The sequence below is a fragment of the Lacerta agilis genome, chromosome 10 (genome assembly GCF_009819535.1).
Source record: "Lacerta agilis isolate rLacAgi1 chromosome 10, rLacAgi1.pri, whole genome shotgun sequence".
Taxonomy (NCBI): Eukaryota; Metazoa; Chordata; class Lepidosauria; order Squamata; family Lacertidae; genus Lacerta; species Lacerta agilis.
Window position 1 is genome coordinate 46,621,755 of NC_046321.1, and position 14,774 is coordinate 46,636,528.

Below are 14,774 nucleotides of genomic sequence, written 5' to 3' on the forward strand. Positions count from 1 at the left end.
AATATCTGAAACCCTGGAGAGCCACTGCTAGACATGGAGCTAGATGAACCAATGGTCTGACTCAGTAAAATGCAGCTTTCTATGAGCCTATGCATGTGGTTCCTGGGCCATACAGCTGGTATGGTGCAGGATTAGGGGTCCTGGACAAATTGTTGAGAGTGTGGGGGGATGAGTTTAGAAGAGTAGGTAAATTCAAAATGCATTTGCTTTTGTAATAATAGAATAGAAGGCCCATGGAATATTTTCAGGTGCCTGGCTTTTTCTTGTTTGGTTTTTTTAATGGCTTGCGGGGTGAAGAGCGCAATCCCGAGACAAGTGGCGAGCTGGGAACAAAACAGCAGCCGAAGACCACTGCTCCATCTGCATGCATTCAGGCAATGTGTTGCGCATTCGCCCTCCAGAGCTGCCAAACAAGTCTCCACCTGGGAGAGGATGCTTTTTTGTTGACATCTCAGGTTGCCCGCTCGCTGCCATTGGTGGGTGGTTTCCCCCCCCCCCCGAAAGGGAGGGGTCCGCCTGCAAGCAGAGGCTGGGGATGCTGCCCCCTGTCACATGATGGAAATTTCCACTCTTTCCGAAAGAGAGGAAAGGGAAGAAAGGAGTGAGAGGGAGAGGGTCTCTGCCCACACTTTCTTTGCGTGTCTTCTGAGCAACAACATCCTCATGTCCCAAGTGCCTCTTCCTAAAAGAATTCGCCAGCATTCAAGGTGAGTAACTCACTGGAGACTTTACTCTCTTTCTCGATGAAATACTAAGCGGCTTTAAAGCTCCCGATGAGCTGCTTTATTTTTCTTCCCAAGGAATTACAGACGAGACAGCACAGCCAGATAATAGACTTTACCGATCTACAGGTATCTTTCTGTGTCCCCCGCAGGGAGGCTGCTGGGCGGCTGGAGCTTAGAAACGAGTGTCTCTCTCTCGGAATACCGGGTTGGCTTTTCCCATTTCAAACCATCCCGCGTAGTTGGCGGGTGGCCGCAGCTGCGTGTGTGTGTATGTGTGCGCGCGTGTGGGACTGCCAACCACGTCTGATCGAGGCTCTCGCGATCGGAGAAGGTGGGGGGGTGAGAAGAAGGGGCTTCCAGCTGACAGGCAGAGCCCTTCTGGGTGCCTACGTTTCTCACGCGCGTCGCTCTCCGCCATGAGAGGAGCGTTCAGACGTGATCGGTTCCGTGTCAACTCTTGAGCTGACGAGCGCGCGAGCGTAGAGAGGAGGGGAGAGGCGCGGAAAGTCGGTTGTGGCAAGGAAATGAGGTGGTGCTGGAGAGACGGGGTGCCAGGGTCCCATCTTAGTGGGTGGAGGCGGAATGGATATTGATGATCCAAAGCATATGGGGAAGAAGTAAGGTAAAGTTGAGTCTCGGCCGGCCAGACGCTGCAATGAGGTTTAACTAAATAGTTGGGTACAGGAAGGCGAGGATTGCTGCAGCCTGGTTTGCACGATGACACCCCCCCCCCCAAAAAAAAGCTCCGAATGTCCTTTATTCAATAAGAAAGGCGCTCCAAAACAATCAGCAGTTTACTGTGGCAACCAAGTGCAGCCGCAGCTTCCTGGATTAGATATGCGTTTCCCTCGTCTCCCTCCCTGATCGTGCCTCCCACGAAGCGTGGTTCCCCCTCCCGCCTTCCCTCGGCTGCACTAGGCCCCCGACGGCTGGAGAGGAGGAGCCTCGCACGGGAAGGTCTCTTGCGCACGCGCTCCTCTCTCCGAGCGAGCGGGGAGCCCCCTGCGCCTAGCCGCCCGCTTCCTTTGTCTCCGCCCGGGAGACGCTCGCGGCTCCGAGGCCGAGCTCCGTCTGGGCGCGTGGAGTGCGCGGCGAGGAAGCCGCTTTGCGGGCGCGTGAGGCGGCAGGCGGGCGCTCGCGGCCTCCCGCTTGCTTGGTCGAGGGGGAGAGGGAGAGCGCCGCTTTGCTCCCTCCAAACGGCCCGAGGCGAGCTGAGTTGCGCTAGGAGGCTTCTCCCTCTGGGGGGCGCTGCAGAGCAACAGGCGCCATTTGTTAGAACACACGGAGGGCCTCGACTCGGGTTGGATGTGCTGCAGATCAGCTCCCTCTTTGCCTTCAGGCCCCGAGGGCGACAGGCGTCAGGCTTCCTGGAGGGATCTAGCTAGCCATTGGTATAACAGAATTCTGGAGGAGATGGGCTTCTTGTGTTGTGACATGCGTGGCTTCCCAAGCTTGTAGCCCCAGCTTTCATTTGAGTGGAAGGACTATTGCTGGCAAACTAGCTAAGCTTTCCTGGGTAAGAATTGCCCAGCTAGCAGCCTGTGTGTCTTTCCCTGGGCACCTGAAGGAGTGGAATTGGGGATCATGTGAAAGGTCCTATTATCCCCCCACCAGCGATTTGAAGAAGGGACCTTGAGCTTGTCTATCTAGAAAGCAGGTGTGTCTGGGCATTTCCGCATACACCCCCAGTCTGTGGGTCTGATTTTGCATCAATTCTGTCATAAATTTGTTCTGCAAGTCATAGCCACCGATGTGAAGTGGCCTTGTTAGATAGGGCAGTGGAAAATGGCAACGAAAATAGCAAAGCTCCTGCGAACTGAAACAAAATGTTGCATTGCTCCTGCAAAAGCGGGAAACAAAATGTTGCATTGCTCCCACAAAACAAATAAATGTTGCTCCTTTTAATGTTCTAGCCACCGAGCCATGTTTTTTCCCCCCGAACACCCCATTTCACCACCAGGTCAACAGACTTTCAGTATTCCCTGGCTACTGTACTTTGCAGTTCTCCTGGGCTGTTTTGAGGGAGGTCAAGAAGTCGTATTCCATTCCAATCTCTCCCCCCCCCCCGTTTTGTTTTTAACTTTTGCAAATAATTGATGTACTAGGAGTCAGGCGGGGGGGGAGCTACTTTGCACCTGCCATTCCCAGAGCAAATAGTTCCGGAGAGTAAGAGAAGCTAGTCAGGAGGAAGACTTCTACTGCAATCCTATGTATGTCCTGGTCCCACTACTATTACAACAGCCTTGCAAACAAGTCTTCAACATACTAGCCCATCTGACTACACATGTGCATTGAAGGCCTTCAAAAGTCCATCCCAAAATACTCAAATGCTCTTCCAGTTTGCTGCTACTTATTGTATTATTCCATCCTGTCTGAAGGGAATTCTTTTTGATTTGCAGCTCTAAATTAAATGTTAAGTAAATGCATAAATAGGGATGGACAAATATGTCTCTAAGTTTCTCATTTTCCCATTCTTAAATTCAGTTTTCCACATTTCCAAGCAATATGCCTTAAAAAAAGAACCCTTAAAAAAATCATTTTTTGTACATTTTCTCTTAATATATTTTTGTAGTCAAAACAAAATAAAATAAAAAATTCCTTCCAGTAGCACCTTAGAGACCATCTAAGTTTGTTCTTGGTGCATACACGAAAGCTCATACCAAGAACAAACTTAGTTGGTCTTTAAGGTGCTACTGGAAGGAATTTTTTATTTTATTTTGTTTTGACTATGGCAGACCAACACGGCTACCTACCTGTAACTGGAACTATATTTTTGTACGCAGTTTCAACTAATACACATTTTTGCAATCAGTTTTCCCCAATATAATGCATTTTTATGTAAACTGTCATGAATATATGCCTTTTTATTCACACTTGCCCCTAATATATGCATTTGTTGGAGAATAAATAATTTGGAGAAGGGCTAATTTCAAAGGATAGCTGTGTACACATTTGGTTTGAGTAGTGCAACTTAGGTAGTTTCTTGTTAAAAGTGCAAATAAATGGAATGTCTCCCCTGTCCCTATGCATATATAAGGACATTTTTCTGCTTTGGAGTAAACCTTTACAGAAAAAGGAAACCATTGAGAAAATAACTGGCTCCAGAAGAGGAAGAGAGATAAGAAGGCAAGTTTGAGCTGCAGGATCGCTAGAAAGAACCGAGCGTATTTTCCTGTATCATTTTTATCTATTTAGTCCTGATAGACATAGTTGAAGGAACATTTTCAGGTGTGATATTGCTATACAAAAGCACAGATCTTAGCTGAGGAACTAAAATGACAGCAGGCTATATTTTGTTGCATGGTGTGTGTGTATGTGTGTGTTATATACAGTGTCAGTGCCGGGCTCTTTTGTACCCTATGTAAGGCTAACTGCTTGCGCCCCTGCAAAATAATAACAATAATGCTAACTTCAATTTTTCAAAAACATGTCTTGTAGATATGATAAACTTCTTCAAAATATAAAGAAAAGCAAAACATTACCAGAAACGTTATAAGATATAACAAAAACTATCGGTATAAAACTGTCCCTCAAAGACCAGTTTCTGCACCACTCTGAGATTTCCCACCCTAGGCAATGGTCCATTTGGCCTAATGATAGCACAGGCCCTGGTGATCTATAAAATGTGGAAATGATAGCGATCTTTCAAACAGTCCTCTATGTTTCTTCCAAAAGGTCCTCTGTTTCTTAGAAGCAGCATGACAGCTATGTGATGTGGAGGTTGCCATGGTGAATCTACAGCCTTTATTTAATGTTGTACCAAAGTAAACAGCCACATCATTGCAGCCATCTCTGTTCATCGCTAGTTGCCTCCCTCCACCCCTTGTTTTTATCTGGAGGTTGTCTTCTGAGGAAGTCCAAGCAAAAGAAGAAGAAGAGAAGAAAGCAGTAGTTGAAAACAGAATCAACACTTTTTTAAAGCAGCCATTGTTTTTATAGGTGTTTTAGATATACTTCAGCTTAAAAGATGCAACTTTGCCCACTGCTGCTGCAGGGTGGCCTTTGTTGTTTACGAGGAGGCTTGCTCAATATCTCATGCCCCTTCAAGTAAAGCAGGCTAGGAATATAGTTTGATCGGGTTATATACATTTTTTTAAAGTCGGGTCCACTCTTTCTATTGCTCCCCCAATATACTGAAAATTCACCTGACATAAGCGGTAGGTGTTCAACTTATTGGGGGTTGATGGGGAGGAAGATGTATGTGGAGAGAAGATGTAATTAAATTCACAAGTCACACTCCCTCCTCCAGTGTTGGCCAACTCACAAGCCCTCGCCTTCCCCAAAATAGTGGCTTAGCAGGCCACTATGTGGGGAGGCAGGTTGCCTCTCCCCTATAATGTGTGGTGGGTGAACACTTCCTTCTGCTGTGAGAGGATATTCCAGATATTCTGCCTGTTAATTAGCAGGAGGAACTGAAAAATGGGGGTGGAGACACTGCTTCAGGTATACCTGAACGGTCAAGGCCATTTAGGGCTTTAAAGGTCAGCACCAACACTTTGAATTATGCTTGGAAACATACTGGGAACCAATGTAGGTCTTTCAGGACTAGTGTTATATGGTCTCGGCAGCCACTCCCAGTCACCAGTCAAGCTGCCACAATGGCCTTTTCACTTGTGGGCAAAGGAAACATGGGCCCTGCCTTCCCCACAAGAGTAACCTTAGGGAGGGACATAAAAACATATGAGGGAGCACTGCATGGTCAGGCCAATGGCCTGTTATAATCCAGCATTCCTTCCCACCATGGCTAACCCTGTGCCTATGGAAGCCTGAAAGCAGGAGGTTAAGAGCATCAGCACTGTCCCCATCTGCAATTTTCAGCAGCTGGTTGGAAGAAGAAGATAAACTGCAGTCGTTTTAATGGAGACATACTTGTTAATCCATAGTACTGCTTATAAATTTGGATATATTGGGCCACTATTGGGCATGTTTTGTACCTGTGGACTGGCTGCTTAGTGCATCTACGTAGAAATGTCTCCTGTGCAATGATTCTGCATTTATGACAAACTTAAAAGTCCAGAGCTATATAGAAACTTGAATCTTAAGTGCTCTAAGCTCCATTTGTTTCAAAGGTTCTGGCACAGCGAGCCACTTTGAGAAGTCGGCTGTGTGCTATTATGCATTAGTGATCCAGTTAATGTGTACTTTCAATGACTATTTAGGCTCTAGAGAACAGTCATAGATTAAATTACATTTTTAGAAAGAGAGCTCTTCATTAGAAATTCATTTTATTCATTTTGGATATGTGAGGGATGGGACATTTTTAGGCAATCCAATGATATTTCTGAGGATTTGTTTTTCTTGTTCTGTGAACAAGAGTAAGAGCTGCATATGTTACGTAAGTCTTAATAAAGTATTCTTTTGTATATTACCAATAAACATTGTATATGCAAACCGGCTGACATGGGAATAGGCTATAGAGATATATCTAAATCTATCCCTGCTTTGTTCTGGAAAATCTGAATGGATGGAACATGTTGTTGTTTCAACTGACTATATGGGAAGCTGTTGAAGACTGCTGAGCAAGCCATTCTTTCTCAGCAGTCCGGTAATGATGAGCGGAAAAGAAGTTGGGGGGGTAAGAGGGAGAGAGATATTCAGGTAACTCAGGTTTCCCTGATGAAGTCACTTACGCAGTCATTGTATGGTGGAACTGGATCATATGAAGGTTCCCAGTACACAGTGCAGTTTTGGAAAGTCGCAGAAAACCTACCATAGTGGATTTTTGTCACACCTCATATCACTCCTAAGACAGGAAGCTAGGCATGTCTCTGGTACTCCTATACAGTCAGAAACATGCAGAAATCCAGATTCTATTTTGTTGTTGTTCAGCAGTTCGTTCAGTCTGTCCGTCGTGACCCCATGGACCAGAGCACGCCAGGCACCCCTATCCCCCACTGCCTCCCGCAGTTTGGTCAAACTCATGCCAGTCGCTTCGAGAACACTGTCCAACCATCTCGTCCTCGGTCGCCCCCTTCTCCTTGTGCCCTCCATCTTTCCCAACATCAAGGTCTTTTCCAGGGAGTCTTCTCTTCTCATGAGGTGGCCAAAGTACTGGAGCCTCAGCTTCAGGATCTGCCCTTCCAGTGAGCACTCAGGGCTGATTTCTTTAAGGGTGGATAAGTTTGATCTTTTTGCACCATAATTCAAAAGCATCAATTCTTTGGCGACCAGTCTTCTTTATGGTCCAGCTCTCACTTCTTTTTGGTTCAGATTCTATAACCTAGTCTAATTTACCTAGGTAGAAATCTACCAATATTCTAGGTAATATTCACTCAACCACACTCACTGCTTCACAGGCACCTGACTTGAGGCTATGTCCACATATCAACCAGGGTTCTTTTAAGGGTTTTGTTATCACTAAGAAATCATGCCACATTTATACAGGCACAAGCAAAAGTAATTTTTGTACAGTGGTGCCCCGCTAGACGAAAATAATTTCCATCATGTGACAGGGGGCAGCGTTTTTTTCATCTAGCGAAGCGGCAATGACAGCCATGCTCCGCTAAACGAGAAAAAAAAAGACGAAAATTTTTCGTCTTGCGAAGCAGCCCCATAGACTTTTTCGTCTTGCGGGGCAGCTTCCGCTAGACGAATACCGTTCGTCTAGCGAGTTTTTCGTCTAGCGAGGCACCACTTATTATGATAGGATTTTTGGGAAAGCAACTTCTAAAAATAGTAATATGTATTCTTAAAACTTGCAGTGCCTATTTTGTCTTCCATTTTCTTAGTGAAATTTAAGGTTTTCTCACACTTTTTTTTTAAGCTTAGCAAGCAAACCCCACCATATGTCACTGTTTAGTACTTTTCTTCAAAAAAGCATTGTCTAGAATAAATGGTTGACATACACCCATTAATGATTAGCTTTTTTAATTCATAAAATAAATGCATACTCTGTCTTGGGGATTTCTTGTGAAACTGATGGAAGAAGAGAGAAGAATCTTGAGTCCAACGCAGGGAACCCCAGAAAATGACCAAATAATGTACTACACAGGGACTCAGTCACACATTTGTTCAACTGACAGTGTGCATGTCTATTCAGAAGTAAGTCCCATTGAATTTAATGGGACTTACTCTCAAGCAAGTGTACATAGGTCTTCAGTCCAAATTGTGCTTTATCATGTAACTGCAAGCACATTCTTAATAAGATGCTGATTTTATAATAGATGAGTATGAACATAATTTGCATTGCATTACAATACAATACATAAATGAGTCGGACCATGCTATGATTTGTTAGCAAAAATGAGTTTAATGGAATAATCTTTTAATAAATGCATTTTATTCAGAATGACATTTGCCTTCAATAGATCATTTAATAAAACATTTTGAAAAGTCACCATGCAAATTAGCTTATACCCTCTGGTGGCTAAAGAGTGTACATTGCTAGTCCTGAGGTTATTTAATCCAGAAGAAAAGCAACTCATCCCTGCCTGCCTATCCTTTCAGTTTTAGCAATCTGTTCTGATGCAAAGCAGGAATGAGAAAGCTCCCAGCACCACTGCCAACCTGCCCATCAACAGAAGGGTACACTGAGTCTGCTACCAAAATAAACCATCTGCAAATATCAGAGAACAGATTTTGAAGGAGGCCCGTTAACATGTAGCCATGAGAACTGGATATACCGTATTTTTTGCTCCATAAGACACACTTTTTCTCTCCGAAAAGGTAAGGGAAAAAGTTGGAGCGTCTTATGGAGCGAAGGCTCCCTGTCGAGCAAGCTGCGAGAGGCGGCGGGCGGTGGTGGGCAGCGGAGGAGATGCTGCTGGATCCTCCCCACCACCTCCGTTCCCAAAAACAAGGGAACGGAGGTTGTGGGGTGGATCCAGCAGCAGCTGCTGCTCTCCCCGCTGCAGATTCCCCTCCTCCACGTTCAGCGGGGGGTGGGGGATGGCAGCGGAGAAGCTGCTGGATCCTCCCCACCACCTCCGTTCACAAAAACAGGCTTGAAAAACAGTGTTCACAGGCAGCAATAATAAAATATTGGGGGGTGATATACCAGTTTGGCCAAACTGGGAGAGGCAGTGAAGGATAGGCGTGCCTGGCGTGCTCTGGTCCATGGGGTCATGAAGAGTCGGACGCGACTGAACGACTGAACAACAACAATACCAGTTGTTTATTAAATACAGTCGTTTAGTACAACATTTTATTCAGAATATTTTTTTTCTTGTTTTCCTCCTCTAAAAACTAATTGCGTCTTGTGGTCCGGAGCGTCCAATGGAGCGAAAAATACGGTATCCAAGACCATGAAAAGTTCCAGCCTAAAGAGTCTAACCTCCACATTAACATACCAAATGCCACTCACAACATACATTCCTTTTTCCATATTGTGGCAGCGATGTGGAAGAGCTACCTGGTCCAGAAACGCTTCCTTGCTATTGTCACTTTCTTGCTTTCCTATCTCAACTCCTGCCACTTGGAATGAGAAACACATGCCACGTGTGATATTCCTACCACATTTCAAATTAGACACATGCAGCCCATCAACAGTCTCTATATACAGAAATCTTTCCCTTTCCTCAGAAGCCCATGGCTCCTCTGTCACAAGCGTTTTAGAAATAATTTAAATTAGGAATCCTAGGGAATAATACAATCATCTGAAAAATAAAATAAAATAATGAGTGGAAGGTGTATCCAACACACTAGTTTTAATGCGAAATGTAACTCACAATGGATTACTTCTTGCTATTGATAAAAACATCTGTGAAGACTTTTTTTGATAGGCAGGCTAAACACACACACACACACACACACACTGGTGTATCATCATATTTAAATAGTGCCTGTGAGAAAGGATTCAGGAACAAATATGTACCAAAGCACCGGGCAGCCGTACTTGTGGAGTTCAAGCTAAGCAACATCTGTTGCAAAGTCTCATAATGGGCTTGTTTTCTTAGATTTTTCTCCCCAAGGGGGTCATGGACACAACCTTGCAAATTGTGTTCCTGAGATTTACAAAATTGCTAATCAGCATTAGCCCAAAATTACACCATTGTGTCATAAACACAGTGCAAGGACTTTCTGATACAGGAAAATGCATTTGCTACCAAAATATCCTTGCTCTTTTTTCTACTTATTTTTTGCATAGGCCATTTGAGCAGGGCACCCATTTCATGATGATCCATTGCTACATGGAAAAAATACAATTAAAAGACATTGGACCTCTTTTTATTATTATTATTTCTTTGGGGAAAAAACAAGCAAACATTGTCCTGTCAAAATATGGAAAACTTGCTTAACAATAGTTGCAAGGGAATATATTTTTAAAAAATTGTCCAGTAGCACCTTAGAGACCAACTAAGTTTGTTCTTGGTATAAGCTTTTGTGTGCATGCACACTTCTTCGGATACCTTAGTTGCAAGGGTGCATTTTCGTGGACATTTCTCCCACATGATCATTGCAAACATTATTGTGGCTTTGGTGGTAGCTACAGGAAGCACACCTGGATCTTAACTGTCCAGCTCCATCCTCTTTCCCCACCCTACAAATATTTGCCAAAGCTGTGGGGGTGGGTGGAGGGGAATTAAATATCGTGTGGCAGAAATAATGGGTGGAGAGGAGAGGGCATGAGAAGGGTAGTTGGAGAAACAGGATTAGAAACCTCCTCCTCCTCCTCCTCCTTTAAAAAAAAATCCCAATTTCCTTTGTAAAGAAATAATGGGCTATTGTACAAGTTCCTACATGCCTGGCACATTCTGCTAAGCGTAACCAGTAGAATTATTTTAGCCAAAAGGTTTTCTTAGCAGATTGAAGGCAAACATCATTTAGAAGAGTGCAGCATTGCCAAATTCAGGTTTCTCTCCAATCTGCCGTGTATTGCATAACACAAGGAGGGTGTTGCTTCACAGAGCTTACATCACTTTTGAACTGGTCGCTTTCTCCCCTCTCTGCTGACGACCAAAAGCAAAGCCTCTGGTCCTTTATCGTTTATCATACACCTCTGGGCTGACCTCGGCCGAAAAGGTTGCCCCCAGGGTTTTCTCACTGCGGTTCTCTTCGCCCAGCTGATTGTCGGGAGGGTGCTGTTTGTCCTCTGCATAGTATCGATCAGGCCTTGCCGGGTACGGCCTGGAGGAACATGGGTTCAAGACACTGCTGCCCAGCCATGAACTCTTTGGATGAGTCACAGACTTCTTATCAGCAACTGATCTCTTGGCAACGGGCTGGATCTTTTTACTGGCTCGATCACATTAGTCAGCACGGGAATTAAGCATTAACTTTTTCCCGAACAGGACTTCATCTTCGTTCAAAATGCCAGGTCATATGCTCAAGAATCAAGCTGCGGTGTTTCGCATGTGGGGGGGGGGACTGGGATTGGGAGGTGGGGTGGAGGGGCGGGTGCCGTGGAGTAATAGCTCAAACACTTTGTGCTCTAGAAGTAGTTTCTCCCCATCCCACAAATGAACCATCTGCTTGAGGAGTTGAGGAGTGGTAAGAGTTGTGCCGATTGTAGGTTCAGGAGTGGGGTTGTCACTTAGGACAAGATGCCCTCGGTGGGCCCCCTTCTCCTCACTGGCATCACAACTGCCAAAGGGAAAGGCAACTTAGGAAATGCTCTCCCTTTGCCTGCTTGGCACTTCTGAATAAAGACAGGCATTTTATGCATGCTTTTCCGCAGTCAAATGATTCCTACACAGCATCCATAACAATGGTTGCTGTCCCACCATTGGGCACTGTTGACTATGTGATGTCAGGAATGGCCTTTTCACTGATGGCATGCCAGTTTTAGAATATCTTTCCCTTTAAAATAGGGACTTGGTGCCTAATCTTTTCCTCACTTCAGTGCCTAGTGAAAACCTATGCGTTTGCAGAGGAATTTTCCGAGGATATCAGTTTTCATTACTTATTGCTAGAGCCCACTCTGCATTTGGAAGATTTTGGTTTTAATTAGACTTGTCTTATCTGCCTTTGTAATTAAGTGGGTTTATTACTGTGATTGTTTAATTGAAACGAGTTGTAGTCACATTGAGCTTGTTTATAATGAAGGGCAATTTAGAGATATTCTAAATAAATGTATAAATATAATAACAAATCTACAGAAAAGGTCGGCGTATTGGATAGAATGAGGTGATAGAATCAGAAACCAACATTATTCTAAACTTATATGTGGAATAATGGCTGATGCCTGTTGTTTTTTTAAATGAGGAAAAGCCACAAAATGAAACATGTTTGTTGAGTGTAAAAATATTCTTTTGCTAGTGGTGCACTTAGGTAATTTTAGACTCTGGGCTTAACAGGAGATGCTTTTTAAAAAGATGGTAATGTGTGTTATTTCAATGTGGCAAGTGAGCCTTGATTTTTTGGGGGGAGGGGGGAACCTGCTCATTCTGCTGAGTTGGGTTCTACATATCCACCCCAATGTGGATATGGTGGCATTACTAAATATATCCTTGATTATTATTATTTTTTTGAATATATACTTTGTGAAGTTTGCGTTTCATTAAAATCACAGGCAAACTTGTGAAAATGACAGAGTGAAAACTTGGTTTCTTTCTGTTGTGCCACATTCCAAAGGAAGTTGTTTTGTTTTGTTTGTCATCTTCAAATCATTGTAAGGCTAATTGACAACAATTTTGGCATCTCTCGGTTTTTAATTTTTCCAGTCTTAAGTTCCACATTTCCACATCAGATCACAAACTGCTATTTTTCTGAAGTCCTCATGAAAATTCATCATCAGCGTTTTAGTGTGAATATCTTCTAAATTTCAAATTTTCATGAAATGCAGCTTAATGTATTGCATTTTTAATGTTGTCTTCACTATATATACATTTTAGGGCACGTTTTACCCTAGCAAATGCATTTTTTGGCTGGAGAACTGCATTTCAAAATTAGGAGAATTGTCAGTTTTGAAGAGCTGTGTTTCTCTTTGCATATTGTTTCTGGAAGTGCGAATTAAGTAGGTTTGCCTTCAATTGAGAACCCAACTGAATTTACTCAGACTAATGTATCTGGCAAAAACCTTAACTTGTCAAATGCTAGATGTTGACCAAACTGCACTTCCCTTCTCATTCTGTGAATACTTAAATGGCTTCCCCAGAGCCCATTCCCTTCTCTCAAGGCAGGCATTTCCCCGATGACACTTTTTCACAGCTGGAGAAGTGTTGTGTTGTGTCTTTGCTGCTGGTACACAGAAGGAGCTTGTCTAAGGTAGTATATACCCTTGAGGGAATAGAGTTTCAAGACTAGAGCGCGATGTGTGACCAGCTTTAATGCAGACCCCCTAATCCATATTTTACTCTTTGGAATCAAATGCACATTCGGGGTGTAGGGGCAGAATTAGATGTCACAGTCCTCCTGGGAGTGGACCACTTCAGACTACGAGGGATGGAGGGACGAAAATGTTTGAATGTTTACCCCTATAAAAATCACAGTGTTGCGAGTGGAACTCCAGCATATAACAGAGAACAGTTTTAGACTATTCTCCTGCTGGTTTTCTACCTATAATTTGTTTTTAATGTTACACTGTGTCCAGCTACATGATTTCCCAATGGGCAGTCAGAAATTGGACTGATCCAAAATGGCTACCTTACCTGATATTTCCAAATTTATTGATTGTTCCTAAATCTGTAATCTGTAAATCTGTAATCATCACTGGTTTTCCATGGCACTGATGGTAAAAAGGTAAAGGTAAAGGGACCCCTGACCATTAGGTCCAGTCGCGGACGACTCTGGGGTTGCAGAACTCATATCACTTTACTGGCCAAGGGAACTGCTGTATAGCTTCCAGGTCCTGTGGCCAGCATGACTAAGTCGCTTCTGGCAAACCAGAGCAGTGCACAGAAACGCCATTTACCTTCCCGCCAGAGCGGTACCCATTTATCTACTTGCACTTTTTTTTTAATCTACTTGCACTTTGACGTGCTTTTGAACTGCTAGGTTGGCAGGAGCAGGGACCGAGCAACGGGAGCTCACCCTGTCACGGGGATTCAAACTGCCGACCTTCTGATCGGCAAGCCCTAGGTTCTGTGGTTTAGACCACATTGTTCCTAAATCTGTAATCATCACTGGTTTTCCATGGAACCAGGATGGCACTGATGGTAGATCACAGAAATTAGAATGAATGCTGTTATGCGGGTAGAGAACTGCCATAACTATTGATATATCCTGGGTTCTGGTTATATTGTGGTTGGATTCAAAGGGGTTTGGCTGTTTGCAAAGTGTTGTGCAAGAGTTGTGCCCTAATCCCATTGATTTCCCCCCTTGCCCTGCAGCCCTTTCCACCCGTCCCTCATAGTTCTAGAGAGTCTCCTGGTTTTGAAGAGTACAACTTCTCAGATGTAAGTCCCCTTGACTTCAGTGGAACTGACTCCCAGGTGATTGTATGTACTCTACACTGTATAGTGTTAAAACCTCAAAAGCAAACTTTCAGAGGTGGTAGGGAGATGCCCTGGGATAGGACAGCTTCATTGCACAAGCAATGAATCAATAAAATGATCAATAAAATGATCCAATTCAGCATTCTATTTTCTGAGTTTTACGTGTAAGGTATAAGGACAATATCAATACCAGATGCCAATGCCCAACTTCTGGAAATCAGGTATACTGCCACTGATCATGGAAGTTCACAACTCATATATTACCATGATTGGCTTATAGTAATATTTTTTTCCAGTGACATGTTAATTAGTGGCTTCTTGCAGCAAGCAATGTCATCATTAACTCTGCATTGTGTGAAAAGTACCTTGTTCTGTTGCTTTTGCTTCTCAACCTCTTTGAAAACCTCAGCAGAGCACTTTGCTTTTGAGGCAAGGAGCAAGATAAAAACAAGAGGAGCTGTTGACCTCTTGTAGCCTTGCTTTAGTCTACAGAAATTGTAATATCCAGAAAAAATACCTTATAATTCTTAAGCCGCTTCTTTGAAAGTAGTGTACAGATGAGTAAAATAGGCAGCCTACAGTTGAAAAAGTCTATGTCAGATCTTCTGCAGATGTGCCTTTTGTACAACTTCCAAGTCCAAAAAGCAAATAGCTCCAGTAGCAGTGATATTTGACCTGAACGTGCACCAGGATTTTTTTTTATCTTTTTCCTCTCTTTTTTTTTTTTAAAAAAAGA

The 14,774-nt window shown here is 43.7% G+C and overlaps 1 protein-coding gene across 2 annotated transcripts in view; it reads left to right on the top strand.

Annotated features, from left to right (window-relative positions):
- The first annotated feature begins 587 nt into the window (after window positions 1–587).
- Window positions 588–14,774, top strand: part of SLC38A4 (solute carrier family 38 member 4) — a 39,643-nt gene continuing 25,456 nt past the window's right edge. Inside the window, exon 1 of one of the 2 annotated variants that reach the window (XM_033162362.1) lies at window positions 588–707. The gene's annotated coding sequence lies outside the window, so the exon portion shown is untranslated. Of the gene's footprint in view, window positions 708–11,075; window positions 11,154–14,774 lie in introns of those variants that run through there. The other variant, XM_033162365.1, reaches the window with a different exon arrangement.